Source organism: Nelumbo lutea, chromosome 1 (genome assembly GCF_056320005.1).
Source record: "Nelumbo lutea isolate HS-2025 chromosome 1, American lotus-T2T, whole genome shotgun sequence".
Lineage (NCBI taxonomy): Eukaryota > Viridiplantae > Streptophyta > Magnoliopsida > Proteales > Nelumbonaceae > Nelumbo > Nelumbo lutea.
Window position 1 is genome coordinate 33,466,843 of NC_142684.1, and position 18,131 is coordinate 33,484,973.

The 18,131-nt window shown below is 37.4% G+C and overlaps 1 long non-coding RNA gene across 2 annotated transcripts; it reads right to left on the reverse strand.

Moving 5' to 3' along the window:
- Positions 1-1,010: 1,010 nt before the first annotated feature.
- LOC148874219 (uncharacterized) lies at positions 1,011-2,606 on the reverse strand. 2 transcript variants are annotated; one of them, XR_016101470.1, is made up of 5 exons: positions 2,117-2,606; positions 1,758-2,024; positions 1,485-1,625; positions 1,269-1,389; positions 1,011-1,131 (listed from the first exon to the last, which is right to left on the reverse strand). It is a non-coding gene; the product is annotated as an uncharacterized LOC148874219 (long non-coding RNA). The 2 variants fall into 2 exon arrangements; XR_016101469.1 differs by having other exon boundaries at positions 2,355-2,581.
- Between the last annotated feature and the right edge of the window lie 15,525 nt (positions 2,607-18,131).

Below are 18,131 nucleotides of genomic sequence, written 5' to 3' on the forward strand. Positions count from 1 at the left end.
GTGTGGTAGATGAGTTTGGTGGTTTGTGTTAGTTGTAGCCTGATTTCAAATGTTGTGTGGTGATATGCTGAAACAGGTCTGTTAGTGGTGTGAAGTTATTATTTTATCTCATTATTGTTGCTAAAAGTTGGTTTAAAAATTTGGGAGCATCATGGATGCATTTGGAAGTGGTGAGATTAAACCAAGTGGCTTGGTTCAACCTAAATTTTGGACCAAATTAAAACAAAAATCTGGGCCAACCAAATTGAAATGTTGAAAACATAAGTACAACTGTAAGTTTATGTCTTTTCTCCATGGATCATATACATGTTTTTTGTTGGAACACCCATTAATTCCATTACATCTCCACCTTCTCACTTAACCATGAAACTAATACCAAAAAACATCACGTAGGCTTTCCATTAATTCACTATGAGGGCCCAGGAATTCCTGATTGTCCAAACAATTAATATTCTCTTTTAACTCATTCAGTCACTTTTTTACTAGGCAAACTAGGGGATATATAGGGGATTGGGAGGGTACTAATTTGTTGGAATTTGAATACAATTTGAGTAAGGTGATCTGAATTCCATCCATTTATAATTGGATCAGATATGGGCCCGCCCAAATCCAATTTGGTCCAATCTAATCCAATAATGGATAAACACCTATGCTATATTCTACATAAAATTAACATGTATCTATTAGTAAAGTTAATTTGACTATTTATGTTTACTAAAAAGTCAAAGGTTCAATTCTAGTAGTATAAGTTATTTTCATATCATTTTATTCATAATATACAACTTCAAAGTCATTTTTAATTTATTTATTAATCAATATTATATAATATTATAATAATTTTAATTTACTTTACTAATAGTATTATTCAATATTTGAATCCTATACAGGCCTGATCCAAATTCATTGGATAAGATTCAATTTGAAAATGAATATTAACAAATCAAATTCAGAACTAGGTATATCTGATTTGATCCAATCCATTTCCAATGCTAGAAATCAAGGTTAAGATCAAAATACCTGCAAAGGTTGCACCTTTCTGTTGTAGCTCAAAAGACCTTAGGTTGTAAAAAAGCTTTATCCTTAACAATCACCCCTCTTCCAGCAAGAACCCAGTTAAGACCATAAGAAACCCTTGGGCCCTCCCCGTGTAAGAAATGTAGTAGCAATAAAGCCAGAGAAACATGAAAATTAAATACACAACACAATCAGATGAAAATTAACTACAACACTCACAACAATAGTTCAACAAGTCAAGGACAAACCCCTACCTCAATAACAACTTGAATTTTATCATTTGTGCCATCACACAAATATGACAGTGCCCAACATGCATCCGTTAGAATCATTTGAATGAATTAGGCGCTCTAGAGTTGGGAGTGTAGGCTTTGTCTGCAAAAGGAATTTCAACAATTTAAGAATATAAAAATGCAACCTGAGGAAAAATTGCACATAGTTGCAGCAAGAAAGTCAAACCCCCCACTTACTCAAAAGGTGGTTGTGGCTTGCCCCTGCAAAAATTTGGTAGATGTGCAAGCAGAGGAATCAATGCTCTATGGATTAGAACAAGGTCCCCTCCACGGCTTAGAATAGATGCAATACACTTCTTTGAGCCTCCATTCATAAATCTTGTAAACCGAAACAAAAAAAAAAAAAAAACAATTAAAATCAATGTCCAATGCGGGTTCAATAAACATGCCTCAGAATCAAATTGGATAAAAAACAAAAAGAAATGATTAGGAGAGAAATAGGCAGCATACCTCCATTCTGAAGAAGAGACAACAGTCCGTGAAGAGCAAGAGACTAGGGTTCGGTTGACAGAAGGGGAGGAGGGAGAGTGTTGTGGAGGAGAGAGTAACAAAGGTGGGGGAAGGTAAAGGCTACCGATTAAGAAACTATTTTCGTAGAAGCATATTGTCTTCTCTCCTTCACTGACCTTCCTCAGCATCTACGACAACCTTGTATCGGTTCCGGCGAATCTCCGTCCAAGCATTCGGCCTCAGAGGCATTGTTGCTGATAAATGAACCTAATAAAAGTAATTCAAAAGAAAAAAAATACATAAATAATTTGAGAAGTGAAATCAAATAGGAAAGAAGAAACAGAGAAGGAAAGACGAACCTACTAGTGCGAGCGAGAGAGAGAGAGAGAAAGAGAGTTAGCAGGGAGGGATTGGAAGAGTGGTAGTGTGATACACGAAGCGAAGAAACTCTAGCAGGCAGTGAGGCATGGCTTAGGGTTTGGATGCTACGATGTATTTTGCTTTTGATATTTTGAAGTTGGATCAAAAGAAAGGAGAGCTGAGACAAATCCAAATATATCATGGACGAGAGAGAGACAGAGAGTATAGAGAGATTACCTAACGCCAGCTTCATTGTTGGTGTTATCTAAGTGAGAGCTCAATGCAAGAGAGAAATAGGGGGAAGAGAGTGAAAAAGAGAAGAGGAGTTTCTCTTAGCTACCCAGCAATGCACGTTGTTGATGATGAATCCTTTTTACAGAGAGAGTGAGAATGAGTTCGACTGAAGAGGATGCGAGAGAGAGAGAAGAAGAGAGCTGAAGAGACGCGGGAGCAAGAATGAGCGCAAAAGTTTTAGAACCCGCACGAATTAAATTGCCACGGTTTAATTTTCTCAATAAAAAATGAAGTTGTATTGCAACGGTTAAATTAAAACCGTCTTAATAAATTATATTTAAGCCACGGTCAGGAAACCGTGGTCAGGTTGATAACAAAAAAACGGGAATATTGCCACGGATGGTATCTTCCGTTGCTATATATAGTGCTTTTAACCACGGTTTTTTGTCCGTTGCTGAAAAAACCGTAGCTAAAAACGGTTTTTCTTGTAGTGCTAGTTTGGCCCAAGATTGATCCAAAATGGTTGGACCGAATCTGTTGTTTAATAGGGGTTTGCTCTCAGCCCCAAATTCTGATTTGGGTCAGGGGTTTGATAGCCCATTACAAGATGCAATTCGGCCCACCCTGTAAAACCCAACTTTATTAAGTTAAAATTGCATTAGCCCTAATTTAGCATAAATGCTATATAGACCGAATTGCAAAGATACTTAGATAATGTTATGGGATTTAATGGGATGATATTGATTTAACTTAATTAAGGTTTTACAGTTGATATAATTGATTAGATCAATTGTGTGATTGCTTCATGCATGTGATGTATGATGTGTGATGTGCTACGTACATGGGCCATAAGCACTTGGCCCATTTTCATTTGATAGTGGCTCTTTCGCATACCATGGCTGAATGCACATCATTTCCATGGTGCTCTTAAGAGCATTGGATGATCTCTCTTCTTGATAGGCCCCACTTCAGCTTCCTCCCCGAGAGGAACCGTGCGGAACCTTAGCTCATTTATAGCCAATCTAAATCTGACTTTAAGAAAGTTAGTGGGAGCCACTTTGGTTTGACCTAAATCAGAATTAGTGCGTAATTAATTGTTCCCTCTAGATATATATAAGTGCATGTGATAGGGAGATTCATATGATGAACTCTCTAATGGCCTTCCATCATTAGCATGAAAATGGGCTTATCAGTAATGAGGAGATGCACCATAAAATTGGGTTATCCATTTGCTGGTGAGTCTGTTAGATTGTTTCATAAAATGATAGGGGCGTCATGGACCAATGTATATGATGAACTCTCTAATGGCCTTCCATCATTAGCATGAAAATGGGCTTATCAGTAATGAGGAGATGCACCATAAAATTGGGTTATCCATTTGCTGGTGAGTCTGTTAGATTGTTTCATAAAATGATAGGGGCGTCATGGACCAATGTATATGATGAACTCTCTAATGGCCTTCCATCATTAGCATGAAAATGGGCTTATTAGTAATGAGGAGATGCACCATAAAATTGGGTTATCCATTTGCTGGTGAGTCTGTTAGATTGTTTCATAAAATGATAGGGGCGTCATGGACAAATGTAGGAGGGGCCTATCTTAAAATGGAAGACTCTCTCATGGTACCTTGGCGTTCACGAATATAATGGGTAAACACTTACTAGATAAAAATGTTTAATCTAAAATGACAATGAACATTGCTTGACAAAAGCCAAAGGGAAAGATCATAAGATGAGTGGATGTGATTATTCACAAAAGGTAGTGGGGTTATGTAATTGAAGTAGTTGGCTCCATGCACTTTATGTGATTTCCCACATTTTTAGAGACATACATCGCAATCTCCGTCACTGAGATATGAGGGAAATCTCAGAGATGAACAAAATGGAAATGAAACATAGATTAAAAGCCATTTCTTGTAGATAACATGAATTAAATCAGGTTGTGAATTCATAATTTGTTTTGCCCTTTATCAGAAATGGCAAATGGATAATTCACCAAATTGTTGGACGATAATAAGCTTAAGGGCCCAAACTATGTTGACTAGTTCTCTTGCTTGGTGCTTTATCATGGCCTCCTTAGACAATCTGATATAGAGACAATTCGATCAGATCGAAGTGTCCAAGGTTATCCTAAATAGTCTGAAGACAATGTATGAAGAGTAGAATCGTTCTACTCGACAAAAGGTCTTAAAACTGTTTATGACTACAAAAATGACTACGAACCAACAAGTTCATGACCATTGTCTAAAGATGATGGGTTATGTCAATGAATTAGAGGCTCTCGGTTCTGGGCTTGATCATGTCACCAAAGTTGACATCCTAAATTCTTTGCCTCCCTCCTTCAATCAGTTCATCATGAACTATAACATGAATAAGCTAAATGTTAGCTTTCAGGAACTCAACAATATGTTGCAGAGGGCTGAAGTACTGATAAAGAAGGATAAGCCCATAGCCATGCTTGTTGAAAGTGGCAAGTCGGGCAAAAAGAAGAGGAAGGCAAAGAAGAAGCCTTAGAAAAAGGATAGCAAACCTAAAAAGCATATGAAGGACAAGACATTGGATGTCTGCCTCTTCTACAAATAGACTGACCACTGGAAGAGGAATTGTCCTTAGTACCTGGAGGCCAATAAACAAGGTAATTTTGAATCTTTTGTCATAGAGACTAATTTGTTGGTCAATTCTACTTCTTGATGTATTGACTTTGGGGCTTCTACTCATGCATGTAACACATTGTAGGGGTTCAGGACAAGTAGAAGGCTGAGTGATGGAGAAGTGACTCTTTACTTGGGGATTCTACAACAATTGTGGCCACAACTATAAGAATTATAGATTTACATTTCAGAGAAGGAATTGCAACTCTTAAAGATTATCTTTATGTGCCAAATTTGAGAAGAAATTTGACTTTTGTTTCAAAATTGTGCATGGATGGTTATTCTATTTTGTTCAGTAATGTGATTACTATTAAATGGAATAACAAATTCCTCACTTATGGAGAACTTGAGAATGGTCTCTATGTTCTCCATCATTCTCTAGAAACCAACTTAACCAAAACTACATCGAAAACAACCCCCAAGAAAAGAACACATGAAACGGTTAATCCCACGTGTCTGTGGCATTACCGACTTGGCCACACTAACATAGATCGTATCACAAGGTTAGTAAATGATGGTCCTTTGGATTTTCTAATTGTAGAAGATCTTCCAATCTATGAACCTTGCCTTCTGGGTAAGATGACGAAACGGCCATTTACGGGAAAGCCTAAAAGATCTACAGGCATGCTTGACCTAATACATATTGATGTATGTAGTTCCCTGAATGTTAGAACACATAACCAACACATTTATTTTATAACATTTACCAATGATCATTCATGGTATGGTTATGTGTATTAGTGTGCCTAGAAGCGCGTCGTTAAGCACTCTAGAACACTAGTTTAATTATTTATAAAATTTTTCCGATTCTCAAACACCTACTAATGTAGTAAAAGGGATGGGAACAAGTTGTATCCATAGGGAAGCGAGGGAAAAATTAATATGTACTTAGATCCAGACAAGAGAATATAATCGAGAATTGCAAAAAATAAGAAATAAAATCTATTAGTGCTGAAATTAGATGATTCAAAATTAAACAAAACAATAACTAAAATTTAGAATTTAATAAAGTATGGGAATCAACATAGGAAATAAAAGAAATAAATAAAGAAAAAATGATCCAGAATTTGGATCCAGTGGCGGTAGTTGTAGATTGGCCAAACAGCTTGTAGAAACCCCTCCTGACAATAACCAGGTGTCTGTCTTTTTTACAACCCTCGAACCCCTCGAGACACCTTAGCCTTGAATCGAACGAATTCATATATGCAAAACAAAGAAACGAACAAGAATTAAATCTAAAAGATTATAGAAATAAAAATAACAAAAAAGAAAATAAAGAAAAAAAAAGAATGGTTAATCAAATCTAGTGGCGGTAGTTGCAGGTTGGTTGAACAGCTTGCAGAAACCCCTCCTGACAAGATCTGGGCATCATTCCCTTCTACAACCCTTGAACTCCTCAAGAAACCTTAGCCTTAAACTAGGTGAAATGACCAACCCCTTTTACAGGGCCTCTAGGGTCTTTTTTATAGAGAATGGTGGATACAATTGGGAATAGAGAGAAAGAGGGGGGTGGCAGTTAGGTTTTAACAAAAATATGGGTGCCCTAAGGGTTTAGAATGAAGGGTTAGAATGGTTCTAGGGTGATCCTAAGGTTGAGAAGAAAAGGAGAAGGCACCCAATATTATGTAAGGCTGAGATTTAATGGCTAAATGTTGAATGGTGAAGATTAGAAGTTAGGTGGCTCCTAGGGTTAGAATGCTAAAAAGAGAGTGCCATAGAATGGATGGTGGAGATTAGAAGGGATGGAGGTGAGGATTTAGCAGTTAGGGGTGGCAAGGGTTTGTTAAAAGTAAAAAGAATGAGTTAAAAGGCGCCCTAGGGTTTGCTAAGGCGTGGGGAGCATTCTAATATAGTAGGAGGGGTGCCAAATTGGGTTTAGCAGTTAGGAGAGCCCTCCTGCTTTCAGTTTTTCACAAAAACACCCTCTCTCTCACATGGACTTCATACCAGCTTCCCAAAATCTGCATTTCAGTCATGAAGACTTCTTAGTTTTTCCCAGAATTTGCACAGAGACCCTTAGAGGCCACAACATTGCATTTAACTAGAAAAAGGGCACATCTTGACTATTCTAAGGCCGAAAATACCTCTGAATTGATGCCCTTAAGGCATAAAAAATGCAGAGTTATCATGTACCTAATGAGACATAAGTTTGAATCCTTTGAAATGTTCAAAGAGTTTAGGAAAAAGGTTGAAAAACAATTGGGGAGATAGATTAAAGCCCTTCGATCAGATTGAGGAGGTGAATATCTCTCCGATTAATTCTTGGACTACTTAAAGGACAATGGGATTGTTTCACAGTTAGCTCCTCCTGTTACACCACAATTAAATGGTGTGTTAAAGAGGAAGAACCAGACTTTATTGGATATGATCCAATCACTTCTCATACACTCGGAACTATCTACATCATTTTGGGGTTACGCATTAGAGACTACGATATGCGTGTTGAATCAGATTCCAACCAAATTCGTTCCTAAGAATCCATATGAGCTATGGACCGATAAGAAACAAAGTGTAAGACACTTGAAGATTTGGGATTGTCCAACACATATTAAAAAGACTAGTGTTTTGCAGTCAAAATGCCAATTTCTTAGAAGAGGATTACATCTTGAACAATTATCATTAGGAAGTTGTTCTTAACGTGGAGAGCTCAGGGGTAGTGGGAGATGTCCCACAAGCTCTAGATAATAACCAACCTAGGAGATCTACCCGGGTATCTAGGCATTTAGTTCGTTATGGCTATGATCAAGAAAGTTACTTAGTCAAATCAATGAACAGTGAGAAAGATCCCGTGACTTATACGGAAGCTATGTTGGACATAGATTCCTTGAAGTGGGTAGGTGTCATGAGAGTCAAGATGGACTCAATGAAGACCAATGGAGTCTGGACTCTCGTAGATCCGCCCCTGGGGTAAAAGAAATTGGTTGCAAATGGATCTATAAAAGGAAGAAGGGCCCTAGTGGTTAGGTTGAGACCTACAAGGCTCATCTTGTAGCGAAAGGGTACACTCAGAAAGAGGGAATCGACTGAGGAAACCTTTTTGTCTATGGCCATTCTAAAATTCATTAGGATTCTACATGCAACAACCATAAGGATTCATTGTTGCAGGTCGAGAACACATGGTGTGTAAACTTAATCGATCCATATATAGACTTAAGAAAGCTTCTAGGAGCTGGAACATCTAGTTTGACTACTATCAAATAGTTTGACTTTGAGCAGAATCCGGATGAGCCCTATGTTTATAGGAAAACAATGAGAGATAAAATTACATTCTTAGTTCTGTATGTAGATGATATTCTACTCATTGGGAATGATGTAGGAATGTTAACTACGGTGAAGGTATGGCTTTCACAACAATTTTCCATGAAAGATTTTGGAGAAACTTCTTATATATCTTGGGTCTTCGATTTTATAGAGATAGATCGAATAGGATAATAGGATTATCCTAGTCTATTTCCATTGACAAAATTATCAAGAGATACATCATAGAGAACTCCAAGAAAGGAAATGTTCCTTTCAGGTACGGAGTCACTCTCTCCAAGAAGATGTCTCCTAAGAACTCTGAGGAGATTGAGGGCATGAAGGACGTTCTCTATGCCTCTGCCGTATGGAGCATCATGTATGCCATGCTATGTACTCGATCTGACATTGCTCAAGTAGTAAGTGTGGTAAGTAGATATCAATCAAACCCAGGACAGGAGCATTGGACAACTGTAAAGAACATATTGAAATACCTTCAAAGGACAAAAAGAGTTTTGTCTGGTATTTGGCGGTAGTTCACTACAGATCCTAGAGTATATCGATGCTGATTTCCAGTCAGACATAGATGATAGAAAGTCTACATCTGATTACATCTTTATGATGGGGTCCTGTGTAGTAAGAAAAATAGTTCATGACCCAAGTCAAGCACATTGTCGTAAGTGATGCTGCCTAATGAATGAAGTTTTTCATTTTGAAATTAGGAATTTGACACATCACCCATTCCACTATTGTGTGATAACACTAGATTTACAGGAGATTATTATTAGAAGGTAGCATCAACGAAGAATGTGGCAGACCCATTGACTAAGCAACTAACATAGAAAGTGTTCGAGAAATATGTGGACAGTTTGAGACTGAGGCTTGTACCCGATTGGACCAAAGTGCAAGTCAGAGCTATTAGACAGTGTATGCCCTTTAGCTCCAATCAGCTTGATGTACATTATGGCATTTATTGTAAATGAATAAAAGTACATATTTGATTCATGTTATATAGTGTATTTCTATGTAATACCCTTAAACTGGACACTAATGAGACTCGTGTTAGTTTAGAATCTTCACAGCTGTTAGATAGACCTGGGGATGTTTATCTTGCCAAGGCTGACATTGATGTGCCGCCAAGTGGATTAGGGTGGCTTGTCTCAACTGCCAGGGTAAGACATGAGGCACATGTAGTGTGAGTTTTATTGAAACCTTAAATCAGACCAAATTCCAATATTGCCCTAGACCTTAGAGACAAATGGGCAAAACTAGAATGTTACACTTGATCCTTATACTCGATAATGGTACTGCACTAGATGTTGGATTTGGCTGTCTTTGATATCCCTTAGAGGGGGGGGGGTCAAAACCTCACCTGAGTGGGTGATCATAGTGATAGGATCTGCCCCTTTGTTGGACAAAGTGAATGATCGGGGAGTGCACATTCTCTGATGAAAATTTAAACTACTGACAGTTGATTTCAAACTTGTTGAGATTTGTTTTGCAAAATATATTTATATAGAGATATACATATATATTATGGTTTCACAAATTGTTTGCAAAAGGTTTTAATTCTCATGATCCATGTGAGTAGAGAGTGCAACACTATACCTTGCACTTGAGAGAGAGGTCCTCTCTTGTCGGGCAGTGTATGATCATTAAGGGTTGAGAGTTAAGTGTAAGACCATTTAGGGATAATAAACCTGATGGTCTAATCTCACATCTTCTAACAATCCTTGGGCCTTCATAAGATGGCTGGACCCAAGGACCATTTAGTGTAACTGTTGGGCCCATTAAGAGTCCAGACTGATGAACTTAGGGGTTCAGTACATTCAGCAGTGAACTTGGTCAGGCCTTGTAATAGAGGTTAGACTGAACTCATGTGGCTTATGTGGAGATCAATGATAAGGTTCCATGCCATACAAAGAGAGCCAAGCTCGCCAGCATTAAAGGAAGTGAGCCTGAAAGCTTAATGGGCCTAAAGCCCATTTTGAACTGGGTTAATTGGATTAATTAAATATGGGGCAAATATGGGTATGGATCAGTAAATAAGGATAAGAGGATAACTCTTATCCACTTAAAGAGTCCAAATCCAAATAAAGATTTGGATTAGGAAACTTGTAATTAGATTAGGAGAAGCCGATCATGATTTACAGTTAAGATAAGGGATAAACATTGTCACTTAAAGAGTCTAGATCCAAATAAATATTTAGATCAAGAAACTCATAATCAGATTAGGAGATTAACTCTTTAAGGTCTATATAAGGTCTATAGTTTGACTGACTTTTTTGCATTTAGTTCTTTCTCTCTGTTCTTGCTGCTCTACCTTGTTCTATCTCCACCTCTTTGAGTGATCAAGATTGGATCTTGATATTATTTCTTTGTGGAAGAAACAATCTTGAACTGTGCTCACTTCCCTACACAATTCTTGTTGAAGAATCCACTTGTTGATCTTGCCTCACCCTAAACTGTGTCATCTTCAGCGGAGGAAGGATTTGGTACCCTCTTTGGGCGTGAACACTTACGTTGGGAGGAGCTTTTTGTGTGGATTCAGCATCAGGTATTCCTAATCTTGGTTCCAAATTTGATTTGATTTGTTTCAAGAATGAACATTGAAAAATGCAATTTTTCTAAATCAAGGAATAGGATTCTTGGATGGGAGAAAGAATTTTTTTGAAAATTTTCCTGCCACCCTGCATGGTTTGACCATGCATATGATGGATCTTCCATCCCTTCAAACCCAACCCATCTAACCCGCTAACCCATTAATGACCCAGTTATATAAAATTAAATGGGTTGGGTTCAACCCAAACCCGCTTTAACCCAATCCAACCCGCCCAAACCATTAATCTTATATTTATGAACTTAAAAAACAATCTCTCTCTTAACAAATAAGTTGGTCATAGTGTGGTGGTAATTGTAGTTACTATTTACACAAGTGGTGAATGTTCAAATCACATTACATGCATGTTATTTTTACACAAGCAGCGAAGCCATTTGCCTATGTTCTGATTTTGGGTTTGACCGAACCACTTAGGCTCAAACCGGCCAAGCCAACATGAACTATCTAATTGGATTATCTTCGAGCTAATCACATCAAGGGTGGTTGAACCATTTAGATCTAGATCAATTTGGTCAGACCAAACTGGACTGGTTCAGTCAATGGTGGATTGACTTGGACCGGACCATATCAGGTTTGTGCACGGGTTTGGGACCACATTACATGCATGTTATTTTTACACAAGCAGCGAAGCCATTTTGCTATGTTTAGATTTTAGGTTTGACCGAACCACTTAGGCTCAAATCGGCCAGGCCAACTTGAACTATCTAATTGGATTATCTTTGAGCTAATCACATAAAGGGTGGTTGAACCATTTAGATCTGGATCAGTTTGGTCAGACCAGGCTGGATTGGTTCAGTCAAGGGTGGATTGACTTGGACCAGACCATATCAGGTTTGTGCACGGGTTTGGAACCAAACTGATTGACCTAAAGCGGGTCAACGTAAGTAAATCAGGTAAGTCCGCATTTTGGATCGGGTTGTGTGGATATTGGTGAAGGGATGAGAGATCTATCGTATGGACGCCGAAATCTTGCGGAATAAGGTGGGCGAATTTCAAAAATTTTTCTCTTCCTTTCAACTGGGAATCGAATTCCCTATTTAGAAAATCATATTTTCAAGGATCAATTTTGAACCATAAACTGAACCAGATCTGAACAAAAGTAGTAGGAAAGAATTATACCTGATACGGAGAAGTAATATCTCCCAATGGAGGTGTTCAGGCCCAAGGAAGGATCCAAAGACTGCTCCCACTAAAGATGGTGCAGTGTAGGATGGAGTAGAATCAACAATGTTCTTCTCCAAGAACCTATTCCTTCGCAAGAAACAACAAGATGACATGTGGTCACATCTTCCTATCAGTCCTTTCACAAAGAACTGATATCAAGATCAAATATTGACTTCTCCTACTAAACTAGAGATCGAACTGGCAAGGTAGGCGGCAAGAAGAAGGAGGTGGCAAGAAAGAACTCTGCAGGGTTGCTCGATTCTTTCTTCTATGATTTCAGCACTAAAGAGGATGTGAATATGTCTGTTCTAAATGCTGCCGCCCCTTTCTTCTTTTGTAACCCTAAAGGATCAGCTCCTAATCCTATTAGGAGTTGTTGATCCAAATCTTATTTAGATCATACATCCCTTTAGGTGATGAGGATAAACCCTTATCTTATCTGCAGATTGGATCAGCCTTCTCCTAATCTCATTAGGAGGTTTCCAAATCTGAATGTGATTCAGATCTAGACTCTTTGAGTAGATAGGGTTAAGACTCTATCCTATCTGCTAATTCATCTCAGAATTCACCCCATATTTAACTAATTAAGCAACCTAGTTCGAAATGGGCTTTAGGCCCATTAAGGTCCAATGCTCACTTAGCCTTCCTAACTACTGCCTAGTTGGGGCTTCCTTGTATGGCGTGGAACCCAAGCATTGATCTACACATCATCTACATGGGTTCAGCCCAGCCTTCGTTACAAGGCCTGGCCGAATACACTGTTATGAACAGTGCACCCCCTGAAACCCATCAAAGGGGCTCTATGGGCCCAACACTTACCCTAAGTGGTCCCTGGGCCAAGCTACCTTGTAACACCCAGGGACTGTGGGTAGATGCAAGATTAGCCTATCATGTATTATCCTTAATGGTCTTACACTCAACCTCTCAGCCCATAATGATCAAACACTGCCCGACAAGAGAGGACATCTCCCTCGGCTACACGGAACAGTATTGCACTCTCTACTCATATGGATCCCGGGAATTAAAACCTTTTGCAAACATTTTAGAAACCATAATATATATATATATATATATATATATACACACTTTTATATCTCATATAAAATATATTCTAAACGATTGAAATCGGTTGCCGGCAGTCTTGGTTTCCATCAGAGAGAGTGCATCCCCGATCATTACCTTTGTCCGACAAAGGGGATGATCCTGTCACTATGATCACCCACTCAAATGAGTTCTCAGACTGTCCCAACATACCCAGGTTTTGACCCCCCATTAAGGATCTCGTTGATTGGTACATCAAAGACAATCCAATCTGACACCTAGTGCAGCCCAATCTAACCCAAGTTGGTATATGGTGGATCGGGTCAGACTGTGTTGAACTGATATGGACTCGAGTCAAATTGATTTGGATTTATGTTGGGTGAAGTGTGTTGATTCAAGACAAAACTAAATTTAGTCAATAATTAATAGAAAATTAATGCATTAGTGATAAATTATTTAATTCAAATGAAAAAAAATTATAAAAACGGTAAGGTAATAATACTTATGTCTATAATGGTTATCCACAACCCAACCCAACCCAACCCAACCCAACCCATTTAAATGGACAGGTTGGGTGATAGATTGATCACACAACCCGACAAGTAAATAGGTAGGTTGAGTGGGTTCAACGGGTCGACTAAAAAATTGTCACCCCTAATGAAGAATTTCCATCCTTTGAGATATATGTGGCGGTTCCCTGATGTAAAGCCCCACCAAAAGTCCCGGTTTATGGCATTGATTTGGGAACAAATGCTTTGTTGGTACCCGTTGGGTAGCCATAAAATAGTTTGGGATAGAGGAAAGAGTAGAATTGATGAGGATTTCTCTACCAACATTTGACAAGCAGTTGGACACTTCCACTTCTGATCTGAAGTTTACCACGACACCTCTCAACCAAAAAGCTCCAATTTGAAACAGTAACAAGGGTGCTCAAAACATGATGCTGGCTTCAAGCTGATGAGCAGTATCTCTTCTAATCCTTCTATGGAACATTCTGGCTGAAATAAATGGAGGATTTAGTGAGATTTATCTGTTGTCCTGACCAAAGCTCAAAGTCTGAGATTATCTGTTTGAGTGTAACAATTTCTCCACTAGTGCATCTTCCAAATAATAAAATGTCATCAGCGAACATGAGATGATTCAGCTTTGGTTAATTCCTTGAGATTTTGATGCCATAAAGTGATCCTGTGTCTAAATTATTGACAAGGAGTCTAGAGAGGAGATCCATTTACTTCTATATTTATGAATGACTTCAACCCCATCAAATATGTGAACTTTAGAATCTGCTGATTTTATCGTATCTCTTTGGTAACCCATCCCTAGAAAACTGTGAACAGGAAAATAATAAGACTTAGAAAACCACTTGGAAAATAATACTAACATGATCTAAATTAGAACTTATTAAGAAAGAAAATACTACTAAAGTATAACCAAGATTCTAGTAAATAATACTAACATGACCCAAATTAGAACTTATTAAGAAAGAAAATACTACTAAAGTATAACCAAGATTCTAGTAATCTTGTTGCAAGAGGACTTCCTTTTACTCTTTTATACAAATTTGTGCATCCAGCTCTAGATGAATTAGTATTTAGTTGCTTCTACCCTAACTTATCATATGAATTATGCCTTTTGATAACGGTCCCCTCTGCCATTAGGATTTTGGGGGCTATAGATGGCACCATGCAAACCATGTGATAAGCAAATTTTCTATAGAGGCAGGAAGAAGGTTTGTACATCAAATATTGTGGCAATGTGCAACTTTAATATGGTGTTCAGATTTCTATACACAGATGCTATTGCTAAACCAAACATTCACATTCTAGAACTCCCTCTAGGTGGAATAAATTTCAACTTTACTACACTAATTCATCGACTGTTTTCTCATAATATATTCTCACAATTAGTACACCATGTAGGGAAATATTACCTTTTTGGCTCTAGCTTTTCTAAGGCACCTGATTATCTCACTCTGTGCCCTAGTTGGCCTTACCACCCAAGTGAATTCCAAGGGCAATGGGGTTGGGTTTAGAATCAAGAAGTACCTGTTCAATTTCATACATTTGTTTATATAAAATGTAATAGAGTGCTGTTTTAGTGTACTGATGGGTAAATTCCAAAATGAAGAGATTAATATAAGTAATGAAACATACCTATTCAATTTCATACATTGGCTTGCACCAATAAAACATGCCCAATCTTAAAGAACATGCCATGCTATAATGGCATATTTCATTACTTATAACTTCATCGAAAGAGAGGCACACGAAGATACAAATCTAAATCTATGGATAGATGAAGAAATGGTGACCAATGAAGAGATTAAAGTGGAAGGGTTAATGACCATAAGGATGGTGCTAGTACTTCAGCTAACAATTCTTAAATTAATACATTAAGAGATCGGCTTACGAATAAATTGGGGGAGAGATACCAAATGACACACTAATATTGCATTAGTTAAAGGTATATTATGTATGGTTTCATTGGATTTTATGGGCTAGATGTGCTCATCAATGGTTATGAGCCATTAGAGGGGACTTCCATGCAAAATGAACTGTTGGATCTCAATTTTAGCTACTATATACATGTATGAGTAATCTGGACGGTTGGATGAACTTGATGGCATTCTCACATAGCATGACAGTGTCAACCAACCGGCAATATATGCAAAAATGCTTATTACATTCTTAGTTGGCACCTGGGTTTGTGGGGCATTACTTGAAATGCTCAACCAAACAAAAAAAAAATAAATAAATAAAACATTTAAAGTGGCATTTGATAGTGCAGAAATATCTGAAAAATGCTCATATATAGAGCCAAACATTATGTTAACGAACCAATCAAGGGCTGGCTCGTTGGTGTATTAGTTGGTTTGTTCTAACATTGATGTAGAATCAAGTCCCACAACCCAGACTTTAAGAAAAATAAATTACGAGAAGTTATTAATGATGCATAGCACCGAATAACAAAAGAAAAAACACCACACTAATGATCGCCTCACTTATCCAAGGTGATAAGATCTTGGAAGGATAGGCTAGATATGGAGTAACCTTTGGCTTTCTTTTTCTTTTGAGCATATTGGTCACTCTTAGACTTCAGCTCATGTTCTCACACTTGTAAGCCAAAGATTTTACCAGTGCATTAAACAATTGCAACTTCAGCCTTCCCTCTCTCCTTGTCCAATTAAAAAAAGGCTCGTAAATAAAATAGGAATTTAACAAGTAAGTCCCAGGACACAAAGTGGACCCAACACAACATCAGCCACTCTACCTAAAATATAAGATATCTATAAATCCAAAAAAAAAAAAAACTGGAAATTAACCATGGATGTAGATTTAGCAAAATTTATGTTGCCCTCAAACCCAGATTTAGGGAAAAAAAATATTTCATCGATAATAGATTTTTTTTTTCTGTGTGCTCATCAACTTGTACATATGTTTTCTCAAGCTGTAAAGGGCACCTAGCTCTAGATTGCAGCAGATTACTATGAACCCCACATGAGAAAATCCCAGTTTCCCTGGAACTATTCCAGGACCTAGATTTAGGCCCTATTTATTTTATTTCTTCTATTTATTCTTCATGCTCTGAATCGCCTCTTTTAAATTAAAATACCATGCAAGTGACAGACAAAACACCGTCTTTATAAAGAAACAAAAAAAAAAAAAAAAGAATGCTGCCATAATTAAACAGTTTATATTGTTTGATTTTAAAATTATTTAATTCATCCAAACACAAAGTCGAGAAAGGATTAACTGAATGCAGTAGTTTTTCAGTGGGCTGTGGAACCAATAATAAAATATAAGGGGCCGACAAGCATTTAACTTCTCCAAGTGGGTTCCGTGTGTTTTATCACTAAGTCTGCCTCAACAAAGGTGGCTTGTGTCTTGCAAATTTCAAAATATGGATTTTTGAAGATGATAGGGCTTTTATTCATTAAGTATAAACAATGAACATTGGAATTACACTATAATAAGCTTCCCAACTCCCTCCCCCATTAGTAGGGTTGTTCAAATTTGGTTACTAAATCAAACTAAACTGAATACCCAATTCGGTTTGGTTACTTTGTTTGTCAGCTTGGTTCAGTTTAGTGAGGTTAGAAATATCAGTTTTCAGTTTTGGGTTCGGTTTGAGAAAAAAATTCAACTGAAACAAACCGAAAATCAAATTAAACAAAATAAATACATATTTGTATTTCAATTATAAATATTAATAATAATTATTAATATAAATTTTGATATATTTTAATAATAATTATATATACATTTATATTTTAATTAATAAAATTAACCGATTTAAAACCAAATCGAACTGATTTCAATTCTGTTTGATTCAATTCGATTTTTAAGTCTTATTCAATTTGGTTTGGTTGAAAATCACCTAACTGAAATATAATGTTAGTTAGGTTCTATTTCCGAACTGAACCGACCAAATGAAAACCCCTACCCATTAGGCCACTAGACGATTTAAGGTGACCATCATTGAATAAGAAGCAAAAAAATGCTAATACATTTTTCTATGTATTATTAACAATTATGAAAAAGGATTTATTATTTATTAAGAATGATACCCCAATATTGAAGGAGGGTCTTGAAGGGATGAGAGATCCATCATATGGATGGCCGAACTTGTAGGAAGGTTGGGCTAAATTTAAAAAAATTCTCTCTCTCCCATTTGGGAATCACATTCCCTATTTTAGAAAACTACATTTTCAATGATCAATCTTGAACCAAAATCGGACTAGATCTGAAACCAAAGAGAGGAGATGAATATACCTGATACGAAGTAGCAATAACTCCCAATGAAGGTGTTCATGCCCAAGGAGAAAACCAAAACCTGCTTCCACTGAAGATGACAAAGTGTGTAGGGAAAGTAGGATCAGTAGGATGACTCTTCAGCAAGAACCGAAATTTTTAGCAAAAATGGAATAGAGGGTTGGTAAGCACGACTTTAGATTGCTTCTTCTACCAAGAAGCAATACCAAGAACAATTATTGATCACTCCCACAAGTGGAGATCGAACTGGGTAGGGCCGGCAAGAACATGGAAGAACCTTACAGATTGTTGTGTTG